We start from the raw sequence: 23,148 nt of genomic DNA on the forward strand, positions 1-23,148 counted from the left end.
GCATGATCATACAGATCATTCTTATTGTTTGCCTAGCACCAAAAAATTGAAACAGAATTATGAGGCATTACAGAAAAGGACCGAGAAGCTGAGGAAGCAAGCGAAACATTCAAGGCAAAGTGTTTCAAGAAAGAAGAAAATTTGTGACATATAAAACAATGGTTGTAGGCCTAAATAAGAGACTTCAAGACTGAGCTTCTGAAGTGATAGGATGTGACAAAAATAGTGATATTCTGAAGCACTTTTTGCAATGCAAAACAAATGTTCAATTTATGAATATCCTAAAGAAATAAGACAGTTTGTCCTTACACTCGATTTTTACTCCTCCAAAGCTTATAATTATTTGAGGAAGTTTGTTAAATTACCCCATCCTCGAACACTCCGCAGGTGGGCAACTGCAGTAAATGGCAGTCCTGGATTTACAGAAGAAAGCTTAAAAAAATTAGCAGATGAGGTTCAACGTAGTTCAGGACCTATTTTAGCTGCCCTTATGTTCGATGAGGTGGCTCTTAAAAAAAGACTTAATATGGGATGGTAATAAGGTCAGGGATTACGCTAACTTAGGGCAAGGATGTGAGGAAAGTGATGATAGCCAAATAGCAAAAGAGGCACAAGTGTATATGATCACTGGGATTAATAGAAGTTGGAAAATTCCTGTTGGCTATTGTTTTCTTAATGGTTTAACAGCAAGTGTGAAACTTAATTTACTACAGCAGTACCTCCGTAAATTGGAGGAAACTGATGGAAAACACGTTTCATTGCAATAAAATGCATCAAAAATAGTTTTTATACTGCTCCAAAGGGTGTATTCAAATTTTTAACAGTGGCAGGGACTGTCAAACCTTAATATGGAAGAAGAACTTCCTTCTGTAGCTGTGTGTGGAATTGTTCAGAATGTTGGGTGACAGGCAGAATTTATTTACTCGATTTTGACCATCTAATGGTGCCAGCTGAATTTGGAGAAGAGTCACATTACTCTTTTCTAGCCAGGATGCTGTTAAAATAGTATTTTAATTGTAGGGTACACCATTTGTGCAAAAACCAGGCAATGGAAGAAAGAGGGAAACATATTCGGCAAATATATACAAACTTATATTGTTTAAGGGACAATGAAAGCTCTGGTGCTGTCAATTGATCGGTTTTTGACCTAATCTATATGGCACTGCAGCGAAATGAATTGCAACATTTCAAAATAAACTTCCAATTAATCGATGTCAGAAATGTGTTTCATTTCTTTTAGCCTTCATCACTATATATTTTACAGTAGAGAAATCAGATTGTCAGTGCAGATTGGCTTGTTTTTACGCCATGCGTAGTAAACAATAACGACATTCAGTATTAGCAGACGACGTGTAGGCTGCACCTTGACGTTACATGACATGGCGGCTCAGTTTTCAAGTTGCTTCAAAGATGGTGGTGCCATAGCCAGTCTATGTTGTTTATATAGGTCGTTGGGTATCGCGTTTCAGATGTCCAGCTATCATCAAGACTGACCAGGGCAGACAATTTGAGTCTGCCCTGTTCAATGGGATTTGTAACATTTGCGGCATCCGGCGCATACGTACCACAACATATCACCCGTAAAGTAACGGACTAGTCGAGCGCTGGCACCACACTTCCAAGGCAGCTCTTCGATGCCATGACTCTCTATGGACGGAGGCCCTTCCCCTTGTGCTACTCGAATTCGTGCAATTTATAAGGAAGACCTCAAAGGCACAATAGCCGAGTTCGTATATGGCTAGAACATTGTTCTCCCTGGTCAACTTGTGAGCCCTTCTGCTTTTATCCCTCAGTCGGACTCACCTTCCTTCGTGGACCAAGTCAGATGCCATTTCATCAACCTTCATATCCCTCCACCCACCAGCCATTCCTGCCCTAAGGTTCATGTCTGGAAATCTCTGGACAACTGCGTGTACGTTATGCTCTGAGGCGACACTGTCCGTGCTCCCCTCCAACCTCCATATACCAGCCCATATCGGGTTCTCCGGCACTCAGCCAACACCTATGACATCCAGATGAAAGATTCAGTTGTTACAGTCTCTCTCAACAGTCTTAAGCCTGCTCATGTTGAGCCTTCTTCTACCCCCCTTCAGGCCACGACCACGCCACTCACTGCCATGGCTCACGACGCTGCGATCGCTCCCTCCACGTCAGACTTACACACTCCGTCAAGTGACTTCCAGCTCCAATCGTCGAGCTCTCCTCTGACCTCGCCCTCTACTCTGGTCTCACCCACTCCATCGAGTGAGCACATGTTCCCCACGTCGAGCTTACCTATGATCATGCCCTTTGGTGGTCCCTTTGACCTCTCCACCGTTGCCTGCCTCGCTCTGTTGAGGTTTCTCACGCCCCCCCCCCCCTTCTTGAACGTGGCCTTGCTCAAGGTGTTTGTGCCTGTTCCCCCAGACATAACTCATGACATCTCAATAATACTGCACGATTATTCACTGTTCGTCATGTGTTTCTCTTCATCCAGTGCTCATGACACAACCTTCGCCATTCCCTGCCGCCTGGTCTCACGCACTCCGTCAAGTGACCACATGCTCCCCACATCAAGCTTACCTACGATCACGCCCTTCGGCGATCCCTTCGACCTATCCACCGTCGCCTGCCTCGCTCTGTCGAGGTTTCTCACGTGCCCCGTCTTGAATGTGGCCTCGCTCGAGGTGTTTGTGCCTGTTGCTCTGGACATAACCCACAACATCTCAATAATACTGTGCGATTATTCACTGTTCATCATATGTTTCTCTTCATCCAGTGCTCACGACACAACCTCCGCCACTCCCTGCCACCTGGTGAAATGTGTTTCCCTCCCACCTGACGTCGACCTGGACATGCTTTGTGTGTTCACCATGCCCACCAGAGACATCGTCGTCATCGCTCCTTTCCACCTGCAAACTGCTGGCCTACCTGTTCTTGTATGTGTTAAGGTTAATAAATGAACTATTACTATTATTGGTGCAACCTACCCGATAATCCTTCTCAAGTGTATGTGTTTGCATTATGGAAGTATAATGGAACTCCTGCAGATGCAGCATGCTAACTACTGAAACACTGAAATCAAGTTTGGGATGTGTTTTTGTCAGACAGTCATAGTTCATGTCACATGATCTGGCAAGCCTTTGACAGCAGATATTCAGAACACAGGAAACGTGATGTACTCCCCCAATAGTGACATTACTGTTAAGTAGCGCAGACACACAAATAGGAAAAGTTGATTATTTAAATTAATGTATATACAGCTTAGCTGCAAGGAAAGTTAAGCTTTGACATGTAATATTAGTCCTCAAAAATGTTTTGCTGTTTTTCTTTTCTGATCTTATGATTATGCAGGATCCTAAGAACACAGCTTAAATTGTGGGACTGAAAATTTCTGACAAGCCTTACTATAAATTTTATATGGGTTACCTACCTGAACACATGTTCTGCTGAGCATTTTGACTTTTGCATAGAAAAGCCAGCTATGTATGTAATTGCTCAAGAACTCACTTCTCCCATTTTCCTTTTTAGGACAATTAAACTTTTTGCCAGTGTTATTGCATAATTTATAATCTACAAAAGAACTAAAATAAGCATGAAGAACTAACCTTGAAATTTGGTGTTTTTCAACTTGCTTTACCCTTTAAGATATACCATACCACAAATATGGCAGTAAAATACTAAATAACAGCATAAATGTCTGGTGTTCATTGTTAATTTGTGAATGAGTGTCTAAGGCTCTGTGATTTAAGAAATGCATTGCACATTCTCACACATAACATAATTCATCTTGTATAAAAAGAAATATATTTTGAAAGTAATACTGCTCCAACTACCATTCATTATATTTTCCCACAACCTGTAACAAATTTAAGCAGTTGTAATATCACACTGATTCAAACAAGGGCCATCAGAAAGGCATGTTCCAAGCCAGTTGATGTTATGAATTACTGTTTAGTCTTTGACATATTTTGCTGCTGGCAGAAACTTGTGTGTGCACTGTGTATTTTTTTTCCTCTCTTTGTAAATGATGCTTTTTCTTTGTAATTAAAGTTTTATTTTGGAGTTATTCTCTCATTTATGTTTTTTGCTGAAATATTGTTCTGCAGCAGTGGCCTAAAGTAAAACTCTTTGTTAGAGATATCTACACTCCTGGAAATTGAAATAAGAACACCGTGAATTCATTGTCCCAGGAAGCGGAAACTTTATTGACACATTCCTGGGGTCAGATACATCACATGATCACACTGACAGAACCACAGGCACATAGACACAGGCAACAGAGCATGCACAATGTCGGCACTAGTACAGTGTATATCCACCTTTCGCAGCAATGGAGGCTGCTATTCTCCCATGGAGACGATTGTAGAGATGCTGCATGTAGTCCTGTGGAATGGCTTGCCATGCCATTTCCACCTGGCGCCTCAGTTGGATCAGCGTTCGTGCTGGACGTGCAGACCGCGTGAGACGACGCTTCATCCAGTCCCAAACATGCTCAATGGGGGACAGATCCGGAGATCTTGCTGGCCAGTGTAGTTGACTTACACCTTCTAGAGCACGTTGGGTGGCACGGGATACATGCGGACGTGCATTGTCCTGTTGGAACAGCAAGTTCCCTTGCCGGTCTAGGAATGGTAGAACGATGGGTTCGATGACGGTTTGGATGTACCGTGCACTATTCAGTGTCCCCTCGACGATCATCAGTGGTGTACGGCCAGTGTAGGAGATCGCTCCCCACACCATGATGCTGGGTGTTGGCCCTGTGTGCCTCGGTCGTATGCAGTCCTGATTGTGGCGCTCACCTGCACGGCGCCAAACACGCATACGACCATCATTGGCACCAAGGCAGAAGCGACTCTCATCGCTGAAGACGACACGTCTCCATTCGTCCCTCCATTCACGCCTGTCGCGACACCACTGGAGGCGGGCTGCACGATGTTGGGGCGTGAGCGGAAGACGGCCTAACGGTGTGCGGGACCGTAGCCCAGCTTCATGGAGACAGTTGCGAATGGTCCTCGCCGATACCCCAGGAGCAACAGTGTCCCTAATTTGCTGGGAAGTGGCGGTGCGGTCCCCTACGACACTGCGTAGGATCCTACGGTCTTGGCGTGCATCCGTGCGTCGCTGCGGTCCGGTCCCAGGTCGACGGGCACGTGCACCTTCCGCCGACCACTGGCGACAACATCGATGTACTGTGGAGACCTCACGCCCCACGTGTTGAGCAATTCGGCGGTACGTCCACCCGGCCTCCCGCATGCCCACTATACGCCCTCGCTCAAAGTCCGTCAACTGCACATACGGTTCACGTCCACGCTGTCGCGGCATGCTACCAGTGTTAAAGACTTCGATGCAGCTCCGTATGCCACGGCAAACTGGCTGACACTGACGGCGGCGGTGCACAAATGCTGCGCAGCTAGCGCCATTCGACGGCCAACACCGCGGTTCCTGGTGTGTCCGCTGTGCCGTGCGTGTGATCATTGCTTGTACAGCCCTCTCGCAGTGTCCGGAGCAAGTATGGTGGGTCTGACACACCGGTGTCAATGTGTTCTTTTTTCCATTTCCAGGAGTGTATTACTGCCAATCGAAATTACAAACATTTAACTGAAAACTAATAAAATTAAAAACTCCCAGAAGTCTAAAAAATTCCTGAGTTTTACCCATTTGCCCTATGGTGTGTAAAACCTGCAATACTACTGTTATCTGCTTGTTGTATATTTGCTGGCATATTGTTTCGACTTACAAGAAATATTTGATTTTCCTGATAGAATTATGTCCCTAGACTACATTGGCTATATGTATCATCAATACCATAAAATGTCCGTTTATATCAGAAAATACTGTGATTCACACAGTAGGTTCCATAGATAGGTCACAGAAAACAGATAATATCAACCAGAACTCTTATATGAAGATGACATCTGTTCTTACGCGAGTAATGGGTATAATGGCAGGGGCACTATGAATGTAGTGTGTGCACAATAAGCTGAGAATGTGGGTCTCACGGGAAACATGCTGACAATAAATCCCTGCAGTCGCACTATCCTCTGTGCCCTCGGTGGCTCAGAGGGATAGAGCGTCTGCAGTGTAAACAGGATATTCTGGGCTCAAGTCCTGGTTTTGGCACACACTTTCGCCTGTCCCTGTTGATGTATATCAATGCCTATCAGCAGCTAATGGTATTGATTTAATTGTAATTTCAGAACTATTTTATTATTTAATGCTTATTAAATTTGGCTAGTGAACATGTAAATGGCATTCTCAGTAGAAAAACTCTTCTGAATCCCAAACTGTCATTTGGAGAGGATTTTGTTGTGAAGGTAAGACACTATTAGAGAATACATAACCTTCTCAGAAGTCAGCAGTTCAGTGTTGCTGCAGTGAAGAAGAAAGCGCCAGTATGAAGTTAAGGTAGGGGGAAGTAAAAAGTCATGAAGCACATCATTAATGCATCTTTACTTCATTTATGCAGAATTTTGGAGATAAAATGATATTCAATGTGATTCAAACAGGCCAAAGGGTGTGTTGAAGGCTGTCTTTGGACTGTTTCCTGTGGTGACTGGTACTTGAATGAATGGTACCTGAATGAATGAGTTCATTCCGTGAAGAATACTGAAGTGCAGCTTAGGTCAATGGTTGCAGTAGCAAAGTTGTAGAATAGCATACATGTCTGGGATGGTGCTTGCATTAGGAGTGCAATATTTGCCCCAAATTTGTCAAGATGTACCCTTTCTCAGTGTGAGGTGGAGAAGAGAGGAATACAGTTGAGCTGCTGTAAGTTGATACCTGACAGTTACAGTGAGCTAGGTATGGCATCTTCACTGGCCTCTCTCAACCAATATCATAACGCCATTTTGTGAACATCTCTGTGGCAACACCTCAGTAGTTGGCTGCTGTTGTCACCTACAGCTGTTAGTGCTTCACAGGTGAAAGATGGCAACAGAGCTGTCAGGGACCTTCTTATGCTGTCTCTACTATAGGTTCTGTTCAGATGGCAAATAAGGCCATTCCAATGCATAAACTCGAATTCGGCTTTAGCAGCAACAAGTTGCTCCAGTGTTAGGTGTCATGGCATGCTGAAAATTGGAGGTCCAGGTGTGATGTGAATATGATGCACTGTGTTGTGTCATATTTCTCTTGGTGCTCCAGGTGGGAGTGCGATGGCTGGATGATGGAAAAGAAGATCCTGCTACTGCAGCATAGATGAGCTTCAGCACAAAGTTTTGGACAATGCTACAGAACCCACCGTTGTGCCAGTGCAGTCCTTGTCAATGAGATGAGAGACAGGAATGCTAGTGAGCAGCTGAAAATGTGTTAAGAAATCAGCACCAACGACTATTTCTGCGACAATTGTTGTTGTGGACTGGCAAGACAGCTAATCCATTAGGACAGGAAGCCGAAAGGCACGCGTTTAAGCTCACGCAGGCTGGCGTGAGGTCTGGAACAGGACAAGGTCTTCAGATTAACATAAAAGGTACGTAGCTTCTGGAATACTTAACTTTAATCCATAATTGGTGAACATCACTCTTGACGGTACATGTTTTACAATCTCAATATTAACTGGTAATGGCGCCTTGCTAGGTCGTAGCAAATGACGTAGCTGAAGGCTATGCTAAATATCGTCTCGGCAAATGAGAGCGTAATTTGTCAGTGAACCATCGCTAGCAAAGTCGGCTGTACAACTGGGCTGAGTGCTAGGAAGTCTCTCTAGACCTGCCGTGTGGCGGCGCTCGGTCTGCAATCACTGATAGTGGCAACACACGGGTCCGACGTATACTACCGGACCGCGGCCGATTTAAAGGCTACCACCTAGCAAGTGTGGTGTCTCGCGGTGACACCACATTCCTCCCCCGCAAATCGGCGTACGGTTGTGTTATAAGGCTTCCGCCTGCCGTGGGGAGGACCCCATGTTGACGTATGCGACGAGGTGGGGAGCCTAAGAACAGGCGAGGCTGTGGCCCCCGCACCCTGCCATTCGGTCTGAGGGGAGCTAGGAAACGCCTGAAAACCTACTCTAGGGTGCACGCCAACATGCGGTGTATGTGCCCGTAGAGAGACAGGAGGGGCCGAAGGGTCGACCTCCATCGAGCCGGGGCACCCGACGTCCACTGCGGGCGTCGCCAGCGGGAGAACAGGCGGCGGCGGCGGCGCGTCGCCATGGGGCAAAATGGAAGGCAGCGTCGGTAAGATCTGGGGCTGAGGCGAGCCAGTAGATGGGTCCCCAGGGCGCTGACCGAATGGCACCGTCGCTGAAAGCAGACGGGGAGCGGCAAAACCTGTGCGACGACAGAGGTGCAGCTGATTGAGATGCCGACGCACCTCACCAGAGGGCCCCAAAACCAGATACATAGCGCGGTCGAGGCAGCGAAGAATGCGCCCTACGAGCCAACACCGTGAACCTCAATAGTTACGATAGTAGTCAACGTCGCTCGGAGCAAATGTAGGTGTCTGCCGCTGCACAGGAACCTGATGCAGCGGATGTAGCAAAGACATCAAGGTTCGATGAGGACGACCATGGAGAAACTCAGCCGGCGAGCGACCATGTCGGGGCTGAGAGCGATACGAGGACAAAAAGAGCAATAACGCGTCCTCCCGAGAATGCGACTTTTTGAACTTCAACATCTGTGACTTGAAAGTCCTGACCAATCGTTCAGCGGCACTGTTTGACTGAGGCGAAAACGGCGCGGATGTCAGATTTTGAATACCATTGGCCTTGCAGAATGACTGAAATTCTGCGGACATGAATTGTGGGCCATTGTTGGAAACAATAGTCTGCGGAACACCTTCAATGCAAAAGATAGCAGATAACGCTTGGATGGTGGCAGATGACATCGTGGAAGACATCCGGACAACAAAAGGAAAATTACTGAATGAATCTACCACAACCAACCATCGAGCATTCCAGAATGGACCAGCAAAATCGATGTGTAAGCGTTGCCAAGGGGAAGTGGCTTTTGGCCATGCAAAGAATTTCCGCGACGGTGCGGATTGTTGTTCGGCACACACCATGCAAGAAGAGCACAAATTCGTAATCGCAGCATCGATTCCAAACCAAGTACAGTGCTGACGAGCAAGTTGTTTCATTCTCACTATACCCCAGTGTCCTTGGTGGAGAAGCCATAAGACAGAGGACTGTAACGAACGTGGGACCACGACCCTGGACTGATCATTATCAGAACGCAACAGCAAAACACCACGTAGAACAAAAGTCTCTCCTTGTGAGCAAAAAATCGGCGAACCAACGGATCCTCGATCCATGACTTTGACAAGGGCCATTGCGTAGCAACAAAACGCAGAACGGTAGCAAGGACAGGGTCAGCAGCTGTGGCTGTAGCTACACGATGAAAATCAATCGGAAACGATTCGACCACGTCATCAGTTTCCGCTTCAATGAACATGCAGGCAAGTTTGGAAGAATCGGATACTCTATCCTCAGCAACAGGCAAACGGGACAGCGCAACGGCGTTTCCGTGCTGAGCAGTGGACCGATACAAGATATCGTAGCGGTACTGCGAGTGGAAAATAGACCAGTGAATGAATTGCTGTGCTGTACGCGGAGGTACAGCCTTGTTCGGATGAAAAAGCGATGTCAAAGGTTTGTGGTCCGTGATGATAGTAAAGTTACGACCATACAAGAAATCATGAAACTTTGTAACACCAAATACGAGAGCCAAAGCTTCTTTCTCGATCTGTGAATAATTCCTTTGCGCAGACGAAAGCAATTTGGATGCAAAGGCAATAGGGCGATCATGCGATCCACTTTTGTGCGCAAGCACAGCACCTATCCCGAAATCCGATGCATCTACCATCAACAAAAGGGGTTTCTGGGGATCGAATGGCGTAAGGCAAGTATTTGAAAGCAACGCCGATTTCAACTGGCGAAAGGCGCGTTCGCATTCCGTCGTCCAGACGAACGGAACACCTTTACGGCTTAAGCGATGAAGCGGAGCTGAAATGGAAGAGGCATTGCGCAGAAAGCGATGATAATAATTTATTTTACCCAGTACACTCTGTAGCTGCTTCACATTCTGTGGTGAAGGCAAGTCCTGTATGGCACGGAGGTGCTCGGGTCTGGGATGTATGCCTTGGGCATTGAGTACATGTCCCAGATAGGGTAAGTCACGAGCAAAAAACACACATTTGTCCTTCCGCAAGCGAAGACCATTTTGTCGCAAGACCTGAAATAACGTTCTGAGATTGGCTAAATGTTCTTCTTCCGTCTTTCCGGAGATCACAATATCGTCCAGATAGTTTGCTGCAGTAGGGACCGACGCACAAACAGTTTGCAGATATTGCTGAAACAATGCAGGGGCGGATGCACACCCGAATGGCAGTCTTTTGAATCGATACAAACCAAGATGCGTGTTAACCAGCAAAATGCGCTGGGATTCATCGTCCACCAGCATTTGCAAGTATGCATTTGCTAGGTCCAACTTCGAAAAATATTTACCCGGGCACAGTTTGTCAAAAAGATCTTCCGGGTGGGGTAAAGGAAAAGTTGCAATCACTAGTTGTGGATTCACTGTAGCTTTGAAGTACACATAAAGTCTCAATTTTCCGGAAGGTTTTGGCAAAATTACTAAGGGTGAAGCCCAGAGAGAAGCCTGCACACGTTCAATTACACCTTGTGATTCCAAATCGTTTAATGTTCTTGCGACCTCATCACGCAATGCGTGGGGAACATTGCGTGCTCGGAAAAATTTCGGTTGCACGTTTACTTTCAGTTCCAAATGTGCTTTATAATTCTTAGTGCAAGCAAGGCCCGTTGCAAAAATGTCTGCAAACTCTTCACATAGGCAAGAAACACCGTCTGAAGGCACAGTCTGGTTCAATGATAGGACCTGATTGACTATAGACAAGGTAAACAACTGAAATAAATCTAAACTAAACAAGTTCACTGCACAAGAAGAACGAAGGGCGTAAAATGACACAAGTTTTGTTTGTCCTTTGTATGTTGCAAGAAGGCTGCACTGTCCTAACACAGGGATTGCTTGTCCTGAATAACTACTTAACTTAACACTTGCGGCACGCAGCGGAGGAATGCCCAGCTGTTTGTACATGTCATGATTGATAAGTGAATCTGCAGCTCCGGTATCGAGCTGGAACGGTATCACTTTGCCATTAATGTCCAAATCTACAAAAAGTTTATTGTCCTGCCGACGACAAGAGCGACTGTCTCGTGCTACGTGAACCGACACTGGTACAGAATCACTTGCGATGTTACGGGATTTCCGGCGATGTCGACGCACACTATTTGTGGGACGAACAGAGTCACTGTTAGAGAGAGTGGCACTGGGTGGAGTGGAATGAACTACATGAATTTGCATGGGCGAAGGTTCACGAGCCTGAGTATTCTTGGTTCGATTCCGATTCCGGCGCGAAGCAAAGGGCCTGGAATGGTTGTGAGTGTTCGATCTGAGCTTTTTCTGGCAAACACTCTGAACATGTACTTTTTTATTACAGAAAAAGCAAATAGCTAGGCGTGACGGGCAATTGTCACGCGAATGTCTAGTAGCACACCTCAGGCATGATTTTAGCACTGCAATTGCTGGCTTGTGTGGCACACGTGGCGGAGAGCTTGGCGGCAGCTGCGCGGACAGGTGCGAGGGCTGTTTACTGTTCCGTGTAGCGCGCCCGGCGGGCTGGTTAACGTGACACACGGCCGGTGAAGTTTCAAATGATTCCTGAGCAAAGTCAAGTGTGTCCTGTCGATCCAATATGTCCATCACTTGTTGTAGGGAGGGATTGACTAGTTTCAAAATCTGTTCCCTTATACGAACATCAGAAACGTTCTGTGCAATTGCATCACGTACCATAGTATCTGAATAAGGGAGTCCACATTGACACTCAAAAGCACAATCCCTAGTAAGGCCTTGCAAAGTTGCAACCCACTCCCTATTATTTTGACCTGCCGTACGTTTTGTACGAAAGAAAGTATACCTTTTTGCAACTACATTGACTGATTCTTTGAAATATGCATCTAATGCAGACAAAATTTCGTCGTAGGACAGAGTTGCTACGTCGTGTCGGGGAAATAATTTCACTATCACACGGTACGTCTCGACACCTACGGATGCTAACAAAAAAGGCTGCCGCTCGTTACCTTGAATTCTGTAGGCAGCGAGATGGAATTCAAATTGGCGTGACCACTCCGTCCAGCTTTCCAGTGCAGCATCAAAAGGACGAAAAGTTGGTGCAACAGCGTGTTGTGGCTGCGGTAGCGGTGGAGCAGCAGCTGCCGCATCGTTTTGCATTGCACGTAGACCTTGGACGAGCTGCCCAAGGCCATCCAGGAAGGCCTGCATCTGCTGATTCTGTAAGCGATAAAATTTGGATAGTACATCGGGAGATTGTGGCGAAGCCATTACACAAGTAAATCAGGGCAGTATAGGTACGAACGCGATTTGGGCGCGTCGCCAACTGTTGTGGACTGGCAAGACAGCCAATCCACTAGGACAGGAAGCCGAAAGGCACGCGTTTAAGCTCACACAGGCTGGCGTGAGGTCTGGAACAGGACAAGGTCTTCAGACTAGCAAAAAAGGTACGTAGCTTCTGGAATACTTAACTTTAATCCATAATTGGTGAACATTGCTCTTGACGGTACATGTTTTACAGTCTCAATATTAACTGGTAATGGCGCCTTGCTAGGTCGTAGCAAATGACGTTGCTGAAGGCTATGCTAAATATCGTCTCGGCAAATGAGAGCGTAATTTGTCAGTGAACCATCACTAGCAAAGTCGGCTGTACAACTGGGCCGAGTGCTAGGAAGTCTCTCTAGACCTGCCGTGTGGCCTGCCGGACCGCGGCCAATTTAAAGGCTACCAACTAGCAAGTGTGGTGTCTGGCGGTGACACCACAATTGTGATGGTGAATTTACAGCTGAAGGAAAATTGCAATCCTAGATCCAAATAGAAAGAATAGGCACCACGAGTGGTGACAGGTGAGTTGTTGGGAGCTGACTGCTAAAATAGTGTTGGTCAACACCCAATTAGCACGGTGTGTGTGGGTTGTGATGCAAGTCAGACCATATGTCTATAAGAAAACAAGGCTCAGATTTTCTGTCCGAGATGAAAAAGCACTTTGAGGCAGTGTGACAACTGTGTGTCCTCATTTGCAGATGCTGCTGGCATTTGGGTGGTTGCACAGTGGGCAATACTGGGAAGTTTGCTTGCCAAAGGTGGAGTGATTCCAGCACATAGTGGGTTGGTCTTTGGAAGGACAACATTCATGAGTGTGCTGGTGAGGATGAGGTGATGTGGGAACAGCAGCTGGCTATGCATAACCTGCAGACACTTGAGCTGTGAGGGCTTCAATCTGGCCCATAACCAGCTGGAATTACTGGCTGACCAGGTGGGTTTTGAAGTACTGTAGCCCACTGTGCAGAAAGGTGGCGTAGTTATCACGTCAGAGGCAGCAGTGCTTTTGTTGGTAGTGGCAACACGAGCTGCATGAGAACATGGGGCTGCAGTTAGGGCCACAGCTACAGTGTCAGTGCAGGACGCTAATTCTTACAGTGCACGTGTCTGCTCAGTTGCAAGGCTGGCACGTGCCTGCCGAGGCAGCCAGATAGGCAAAAGCACATGGAGCAGCTCATCTGGAACTTTTCTATTGTTTGACTGCAACAGAATTTTGTACAGGCATGTTTTTAGAGTCATTCAAACAACATTGGAGGGTGAGTACTGAAAAATACTGAATTTGGAACATAAGTGACACCCTAACTAACACATCCCATTGCTCAAGTTACCAGTATTTATGCTACCACCGAAGCCACAACAGGCCCCATCACACAAGTGGCCACTGAAATTATGACACCAACACAAGACATATCAAAAACCAGTGCATTCTGCCTTGTGTATCTGTGATTAAGCATTATATGGAGGTAAAGTGACGTTACAGCAATGGGATCCCATCTGAAACCTCTGAATCATACACTTAAATTGGGTGTACAGTTGGATGAAAATATTGTTGCTAAAAATTGGGCCCAAAATTTTCAGCCTCTACCATTGGGCATCAAGTGTTATATTTTTATGTGGACTGGTGCATCCTCATACTAGCAGTGTTGCACACTGGGCAATGCTTGCTGCTTGACTAACCAGTGCCATGTCGGGCCAGTGCTGTAAGTTCACAATTTGCCCATTAGATAGTGTGGCTGTCAGTTGAAGTCACTACAAGGTGAAATATCTTTCACGTACAGTATAATTGAACATTGGAGCCCCTCAAGGGGATGTGTTAGGCGCAGTACTGTTTCTCATTTATGATGCTAGTTTGAAAACTCCAGAGTCATCACCACATATCAGTGCTAGCGCAATGATGTTCCCACATAATAATAGGTCACCCTTTATGGGTAATCACATGATGTGTGAGTGCCCTGGGTAGAGGTCCATGGTACAGATGTCGTTCTTAGCCCAGTAAATGGACAAAAAAAAAAAAAGGTCGCTTAGAGGAAAGAAATGATGCAGTCACAAATTTTTGTACAGTGCTACAAGAGAGTGTCACAAACAACATACTAAAACTCCTGAGCAGTGTAGTTAAGGGTGGGGGAGGGGGGGGGAGGGGAGTTGTTGAAAGTTTGCTTTCTCATGTTTTCCCAAATAAATAAAAAAAAATATGGGTGCTAGGGAAAACATTTCCCAGTGAAAAATCAAACTACATTAAATTTCCTACAGAAAATTTCCTATTCATTTTGTTCTCTAGGCCAAGTAGTTCCTGCACTGAAAAGTATGGAAAAACCGCATACTGTCAAAAATATTGATTTAACAGCCTACAATTAATGTTTACTTTTAATGGTGTGGGTTGAAAACATAGGTATTAAATGTGTGTACCACATCTAAGTGCCATAGAGCTCTGTTAATGGATGAATTGTGTTCCGTGGATGTAACAGGGTGAAAGCAGAATATCTGGAGTAGAAGCACAAAGGGAAGGTAGGTTGTAAGTTTTGGTTCGGGGACTTCCTCCCTTCAAAAATTTGCAAACTGAATGTTGAGCAGGTTAATCCCCATTGTATCTACCCCACTATGTCACAAGAAGCAACTGCAGGATGTTCCATGAAATTATGCTGATCCTCCACAGTGGGCCTTATCAGCCACTTTTGACACAATACACAGACATATACGGGGGTTGTTTATTGTACACTAAATGCATTAACACTACATGAAATGCAAATATGAGTTACTAGTAACATAAACACAAGAAATACTCATGGACATAATATACATAAATATCTGCATACTGTTCCACACTGCCATAGAGGAAACTGATTCTTAGTCATTCTGTAAGGCAGCTGAAGTGTTCTTCCAGGAAAGGCATGTTTCTCGACTGTGAGCACTGCTCAATTGTCAGGTTACAGATGGACTTTACTCTTCCAGGATTTCCTGCCCAGTTCTCTTACATGAGTAGACAAAATAACTTCACTAAGCTTGTGTTTATGTAGTAGAGATACTTTCAGTTTACTGAGTACTTATTCACAGTTGTTAAGTGAGCTAGTATGTGAAAACACTCAACAGCTGGATTTGTCAACAGTCTATCATACTGAAGATCCTATCCCATGGGTAAATGCTGTCAGTATATCGATTTCATTGTATCTACTTTCATTATCTGGAATAATTTTCAAACCTTGAAATGTATACCTCCAGTCTCCCAACATCTGAACTGACTCAGAGGCATAAACTCCAAAACTCTATAACGGAAGTGGTGGGTTACATATGTATTATAGAACTTCAGATATTTCAACAAGCACTGAGGTAACAAAAGCGATGGGATAACAATATGCACATATGCACGTGGTACGAGTATCATGTACACAAGGTATAAAAGGAAATTTCAGTGTTGAAGCTGTAATTTGTACTCAGGCAATTCATCTGTGTTACGGAACAAACTTATACATACACTTTAAAAGTCGTTCACCAAAACGTACAGTCCCTACCAAACAAACTTAATGAAATATATGTGCTTCTTAGCAATGAGTGGAAGGAGGTATCAGTTTTATGTTTTTGTGAGCACTGGCTAGAGAAGGACCATTTACAGTATTCAAACATAACCGGTTGCACTCTGGCAAATTACTTTTGCAGATCAGTATCAAAGCTTGGAGGAAGCTGCATTTTTGTAAAAGAAAACATAGACTATAAGATAATAGACTGTGTAAATCACTTAGGAAGTGAAAAACACTTTGAAGCCTCAGCTATTGAAATAATATCAGGAAAAGCCATAATAATGTGTGTTTACAGATCACCCAACAGCAATGTAAATATTTTCTTAAAAAAACTTGACTTTGCACTTGGGAAACTTAAAAATACTTGCAAAACTATAGTTCTGTGTGGCGATTTTAATATTGACCTCTTAACACGCAGCTCCCAAAGAGAAAAATTCCTTAATATTATTCAAGACTATAACCTGTGCACTACAATAAACTCCCTTACACACATAACAAAAACTAGTGCTACACTTATTGATCAGATCTTTGTAAACACTGACATGCACACCTCAGAAAACTTTAATACCGGCTACAGTTACCACAATGCACAGCCACTTGCCGTATGTGGAAGTATTGATTTGTCTAGGAATGGAAGTGTTATCTACAAGAGAAAATTCAGCATACAAAATATTGAGCACTTCAAACATATGCTAAGTACCCAATTGTGGAATAAAATCTGCAACAGTTACAACACAAAAATGTAGACTTACACGGCCAAAAATATCATGTCCATTATAATTATCCGGGCTGTTATGCCATGGTCGGTTGACGAATTCTGTGTCGATTCCCAACGTTTCATCTCCGACTGCGGGAGACATCTTCAACGGGGTCCGTAGCTCGATGGAAGGTCCAACACACCCACTGGCTCGTTACTGATGGCCGCTAAATTCCGTGTCCGCGTGCTCCCGCACCGCGGCGTGACGTCACGTGTTTTGAAAATGTCAGTGCAATTGGCCGCTGTCCGTCGCCGTCGATCGCCGTTGCCATCACCCAGTAGTGGACGGGTGGTACATATCTACTTTAACACCGGCATCCATATACCGTTTAATTTCCCTCCCTCCTCCTTTCGGCTGAAATTATTTGCGTGTTTAGCGATTTCGATTGCCTCCCTGTAGAGCCTTTCGTAATATCCGCTTGTGGCCGCTAGTACCTGCATCTCCTCGAAACGAATATTGTGGTTCCCTGGCTGGAAATCATGCTCCGCAACAGCTGATCGTTCCGTTTCTCCTCTTATACAATTTCCCTTGTGCTATTCCAAACGTTTAGAAACAGTTCTTTTGGTGGTACCCACATAAACATCACCACAGCTGCATGGGATCCTATACACTCCAGCTTTTTCCAATCGTTTGCGAGCGTCCTTGGCAGGCTTAAGGTATTCCTGTATCTTCCTGGTGGGCTTGTAAATTACGGTAATATTCCGCTTCATCAAGATCCTCCCTATTCTTTCCGTTACATTTTTAACAAACGGCAGGAAAACCTTAGATTTTGCAGTAGCCTGTATGTCAGTATGATTTCTGCGTGGCTGCCTCAACGCACGTTTTACTTCGGCGGACGAATATCTGTTCTTCATTAGTGCATTGTGGAGATGTTCCATCTCAGCGTCGAGCAACTCAAGTTCACAAATATTTCTAGCTCTGTCCGCTAACGTCTTGATAACACCCCGCTTCTGATGTGGGTGGTGGTTCGAATCCCGGTGCAAACAACGGTCCGTGTGCGTGGGTTTGCGGTATACTGAGTGGCCCAAACTACCATTTTCGTTTCTAAAAACAAGCACATCGAGGAAATGTAGTTTGCCGTCTACCTCCTCCTCCATTGTAAACTGAATTCTTGAGTTTATACTATTCAGATGTTCGTGGAACCGGCTTAGTTCCTCCCTGCCGTGTCTCCATAGCACAAACGTGTCATCCACGTATCGGAACCATACATTTGGTTTTTTGCTCGCAGTACCTAAGGCCTGTTCTTTGAATTTCTCCATAAAGAAGTTTGCAATTACGGGACTTAGGGCGCTTCCCATAGCCACGCCATCCGTTTGCTCATAAAACTGTTCATTCTACTTGAAGTGTGTGGTCGTCAAACAACACTTAAACAGTTCTGAAATGTCGGCAGGAAAAATTCGATCCAGCTGTTCCAATACATCATTAAGTGGAACCATGGTAAACAGCGATACCACAGCGATACCACATCGAAGCTGACCAATATGTCCTCCGGCTGGACCACTATGCCATTCAATCTGCTGATGAAATGTGTCGAATTCTTTATATAAGAGTCCGAACGGCCCACATGTGGTTTTAACAGCGTAGTCAAAAACTTGGCTAACGAGTAGGTGGGCGAACGAATGGCACTTAGTATGGGTCTTAACGGCACATTTTCATTATGAATTTTGAGCAATCCATAAAGCCTCGGAGGTAGCGCAACCGAATTGCAGAGAACTTTCTGTACACTCTCTTCAATGGAGGACTTTTTTATTAACCGCGACACAGTTCTCAGAACTTTGTTAGTGGGGTCCTTATTCAGCTTCCTATATGCTTGCGGATCCAGTAGATCAGTAATTTTACTCTGATAGTCGGCCACATCCATAAACTCCTGAATGACGATGATAGTATTTTGGTTCTCCCAGCTGACAAATGGTTCAAATGGCTCTGAGCACTATGAGACTCAACTTCTCAGGTCATTAGTACCCTAGAACTTAGAACTAGTTAAACCTAACTAACCTAAGGACATCACACACATCCATGCCCGAGGCAGGATTCGAACCTGCAACCGTAGCGGTCTCGCAGTTCCAGACTGCAGCGCCTAGAACCGCACGGCCACTGCGGCCGGCTCCCAGCTGACAAAGGAAGCACAACGGTGGACTATATTATAAAAGTATCAGCTGAATAGATACTCGCACCACTGCTAGATAGAAGCAATTCTTCACTATGAAGTGCTATTTTCCCACAACAGCTAAAAACTGCAAATGTTGTACCCCTTTACAAAAAGGGCAATCGGCAGCAGATGGTCAACTATAGGCCTGTGTCACTCCTCTCAGGTTTTTCAAAAAATCATTGAAAAACTAGTTCTGCCACAATTAACTGATTTTTTTTAACAAAAAAAAATGATCTCAGGATGTCAGCATTGCTTCAGGCCTCAGTGCAGTACTGAAACAGCCACTTTTTGCCTCATAAATCGTATTTTAAATTCAGTGTATCATCACAAAAATGTTTCAGGGATTTTCCTGGATCTAACAAAAGCATTTGATTTAATATACCATGAAAATCTCCTAAGAAAGTTAGTGTGGTATGGCGTAAGAGGCCTGCCACACGAGTGGCTGAAATCCTACCTAGAAAATTGCTCTCAGACAACAGAGGTAAAACACATGGGAAAAAACGAACTCCAAGTTTATCAATCGAAACCTTATACATTAACCCACGGTGTACCACAAGGCTCAATTTTAGGTTCCTTTCTCTTCTTAATTTTCATAAACGACTTCCCCCTACACGTTCAACACTCCGAACCAGTGCTATTTGCAGATGACACAAGCATACTAATTGAAGGTGAAAACGAAATGGCTCTAAGTTTAAATGCTAAAGTCACAAATGAAAATGTCACAGAGTGGTTTATGAGGGATAAATTAGTGATAAACCCTCAAAAAACAGTCGTCTTACACTTCCATACACAACAAAATAAAAACCCATTAAAATCAAACATGTCCATGGGAAACCAAAGAATCAACACTGTCACTGAAACAAAATTTCTTGGCATCTACTTACAAGACAATCTTAAATGGAATTCCCACAACACATCATTAAATTCTAAACTATCGAGAATGACTTATGCGATGATGATTATATGGAACAACACAAGTCCTGAAACAGTTACAGCAGTGTATTACGCTTGCATACACTCCCTATTGCAATATGGCATCATATTATGGGGAAATTCTCCTCATAGCATAACAACATTCCGGGAACAAAAAAAGATTGTGAGGATAATGAAAAATGCTAAGAGCCGAAAATCATTCAAACCATTCTTTAAAGAACTGGGGGATTCTACCCCTACCATGTATCTATATACTAGAAGTTGTCATGTGCCTAAAAAAATGCTAAAAATGGAAATGTATTTATTCAAAATAAATCTGTACATGAAAACCATACAAGGGCAAACAATGACATACACAGACATATTGTTATACCACACTGTGCAAGAAAGGTGTATATCACTCAGGTTCACATTTGTTTAATAAACTGCCAAGTAACTTAAAGGCCATAAACAAAATCCATAGCTTTAAAAAATCTGTAACTTCATATTCTTGAAAAACTGTTTTTTCCTCAGTAACACGGTATCTTGAAAAGTAAGTTAATTTCGGATGTAACAATATAAAAATGTAATGTAACAATATAGCAATGTAACAATTTATGAATGTAGTGCATACAATCAATGTAACAGTATATTAATATAATGTCATTTTGTCCAACATCTAAGGTATGGTATATGTACCTCAAAGGTTCTGGACGTAAATAAATAAATAAATAAATGTGAAAGCTTTCTGATGTGATTAAGGTTGCACAACAGGAATTAACTGATTCTGAATTCAGAATGGTAGTTAGAGCTACATAAATGGGTCATTCCATTTTGGAAATCATTAGGGAATTCAGTATTTCACAATACACAGTATGAATAGCGTGCCAAGAATAGCAAATGTCAGGATTACCTCTCATCACAGACAAGGCAGTGGTTAGTGGCCTTCATTTAATGATGGAGAGCAGTGGCATTTATGTAGAGTTGCCGCTATTAACAGACAAGGAACACTGCTTGAAATACCTGCACAAATCAATGTGGGATGTATAACAGGTGTTTCCATTAGGACAGTGTGGCAAAATTTGGCATTAATGGGTTATGGCAGCAGACATCTAGACAAGCGCCTCTGCTAACAGCATGGAACAATCCCCCAAGATACACCAGTAGCCCAGAAGTAAATGTAAAGAGCACAAAATTATCAGGAACAAACGCCAACTGAAAGTGCAAGAAATTGCCGAAGATGTAGGAATGTCATGCGAATGGGTGTATCACACTTAAACAGTGGAATCGGAAATGAGGAAATTGTCTGCTAGGCAGGTTCCGTGAGTCTTTAATGGAAATGTCTGATGAATGTTTGACCTCTTTCAGAGCAACCAACAGGAATTTTGTGCCAAGTTTGTTATCACAGATGAAAATTGGGTACACTACTACAACCCAGAGACAAAACAACAGTCAAAGCACTGGAAACATAATGATTCACAACTACTGAAGAAATCAAACGCAATTCAGTCAACAGGAAAGTCATGGCATTAGCTTTTTGAGACGCAGAAAGAATTCTGCTGATAGATTACCTTTACTGTGGGCATATAATCACAGGATAATACCATGCTAACTTCCTGGTCCAATTATAGCTAAAAATATGTGAATACAGGTCATGCTCGGTTAGAATGAAAGTCTTCATCACGACAGTGTGTACTCATTCACACCAATGTTGTTGCCATGAAAAAATCATATGAACTAAGATATGAATTATTGCCTTATTTGGCTCCATCAGGATTCCATCTCTTCCTTAAGCTCAATATTTTCCATGGTGGACAGAGACTGTCTACATACAATGAACTGACAGCCAAAGTTGTTGGTTTTTTGCAGGCATAAGGGATCTAATTTTTGAGATGAGATCAAGACTGTGCAGTCCTAAAGCACTAATCGTGCATCGATCAGCACAGTACCGAAAACAGTATCGAAAAGGTACTGTCTCGTATTCCAATAGAAAGAGCAGGCAGTTGCACACCTCCAGAAACTCGAGAGTTTGTCTCCTCCTGTCAATGCTGATTTAACCAGTGACACATGGTTGGTCAGCCCTGTTTGGTTACAGACTTCAAGAACATCAGTACTGAGTATTGGAAAGACAATACTTTACCTGCATTCTGTGAGTAGTAATAGATTGTCAGTTTACTTTCACATAGGAGGCACAACAATTTAAGTAATAGTTCTCTTTTTTGTAGAAATAAAGTGTTATATTAACCTTCAAGTGTTTTCTAGATGATTTTGGATTCCTGTCACCTACCTTTGCTGTACTCCGCCCTGTCACACAGTGGAACTAATATGTCTCCCTTTTCATTGAGAAGCACATTGCAACTAATTGTTCTTTCTTTTGCCTGGCTTCTACTTATAATTTTTTGTGGTGCTCCTCTCTTTAAAATGCCATCTAGTCCAGTAGCTCATTATTGAACAAGCCACTGCTGCATCAGCTCCACTACTATAGACAACCACCACATCTACAACACCACCTCCATGCATTCCACCATTCCTACCTTGTGATGCAAAACAACAGGAATGGAATGAGTACTATGCTCAATTCATTGCTCATTGCACCAAACATCAGATGTGAGGTACTGTCAAACTTCATTACATCTTGTCAATGGACGGCACAGGAGTTTACCACCTCACCCAGAAGTCATTCCCAACTAGTATGCTGGAGTTGCTAGATTTTGAAGATCGTTTCCTCCCTCACTAAGTATTATGAGAATCAGGTACAGGTTGTTGCAGTTCATTACAAGTTCTTTTTCTTGAGGAAAAAGCCAGAATGGTCATATTGTCAGCAGATCACTGAATCTCAGGGTTTGACACAACAGTGTCCTTTTCATTGTAGCTGTGGACAGTACTATAGTAACGCAATGATCTGTGATGCAATTACACACAATGTGCCGGACAAAAGGTTTCATTAACAAATTCTCAAACATTTTGTCCTAAATTGAAACAAATTATTGAACATCAGGACTCATAATATGCCATGCAAAACTTTGAGGTAGCTTGAATTTGCAGTGTAATGCAAATTGTCAAACAGTTATGGCCTTGCAACTGAACACCACACACAAATAGGCTACAGTGCTGTGGCCAGAGTAAAAGAAATTTGCAGTGTAATGCAAATTGTCAAACAGTTATGGCCTTGCAACTGAACACCACACACAAATAGGCTACCTTGATGTGGCCAGAGTAAAGGAGTGTCAGCGTGTGTGTCTGCTGTGAAATCATGTCCCCGATGACTTCCACACATAAAAGACAACATTACCCTTCATCGAATATGACTTGCTTTGCTTGTGGAAAGCCAGGTCATATACAGTCTGTGTGCTTGCAACAGAAAAAGGATTCCACCCACATCCACTCTTGTAAGCTCATCCAATGAATGGAGATTTTTCTGAACC

This window comes from Schistocerca nitens, chromosome 5 (genome assembly GCF_023898315.1).
Source record: "Schistocerca nitens isolate TAMUIC-IGC-003100 chromosome 5, iqSchNite1.1, whole genome shotgun sequence".
Lineage (NCBI taxonomy): Eukaryota > Metazoa > Arthropoda > Insecta > Orthoptera > Acrididae > Schistocerca > Schistocerca nitens.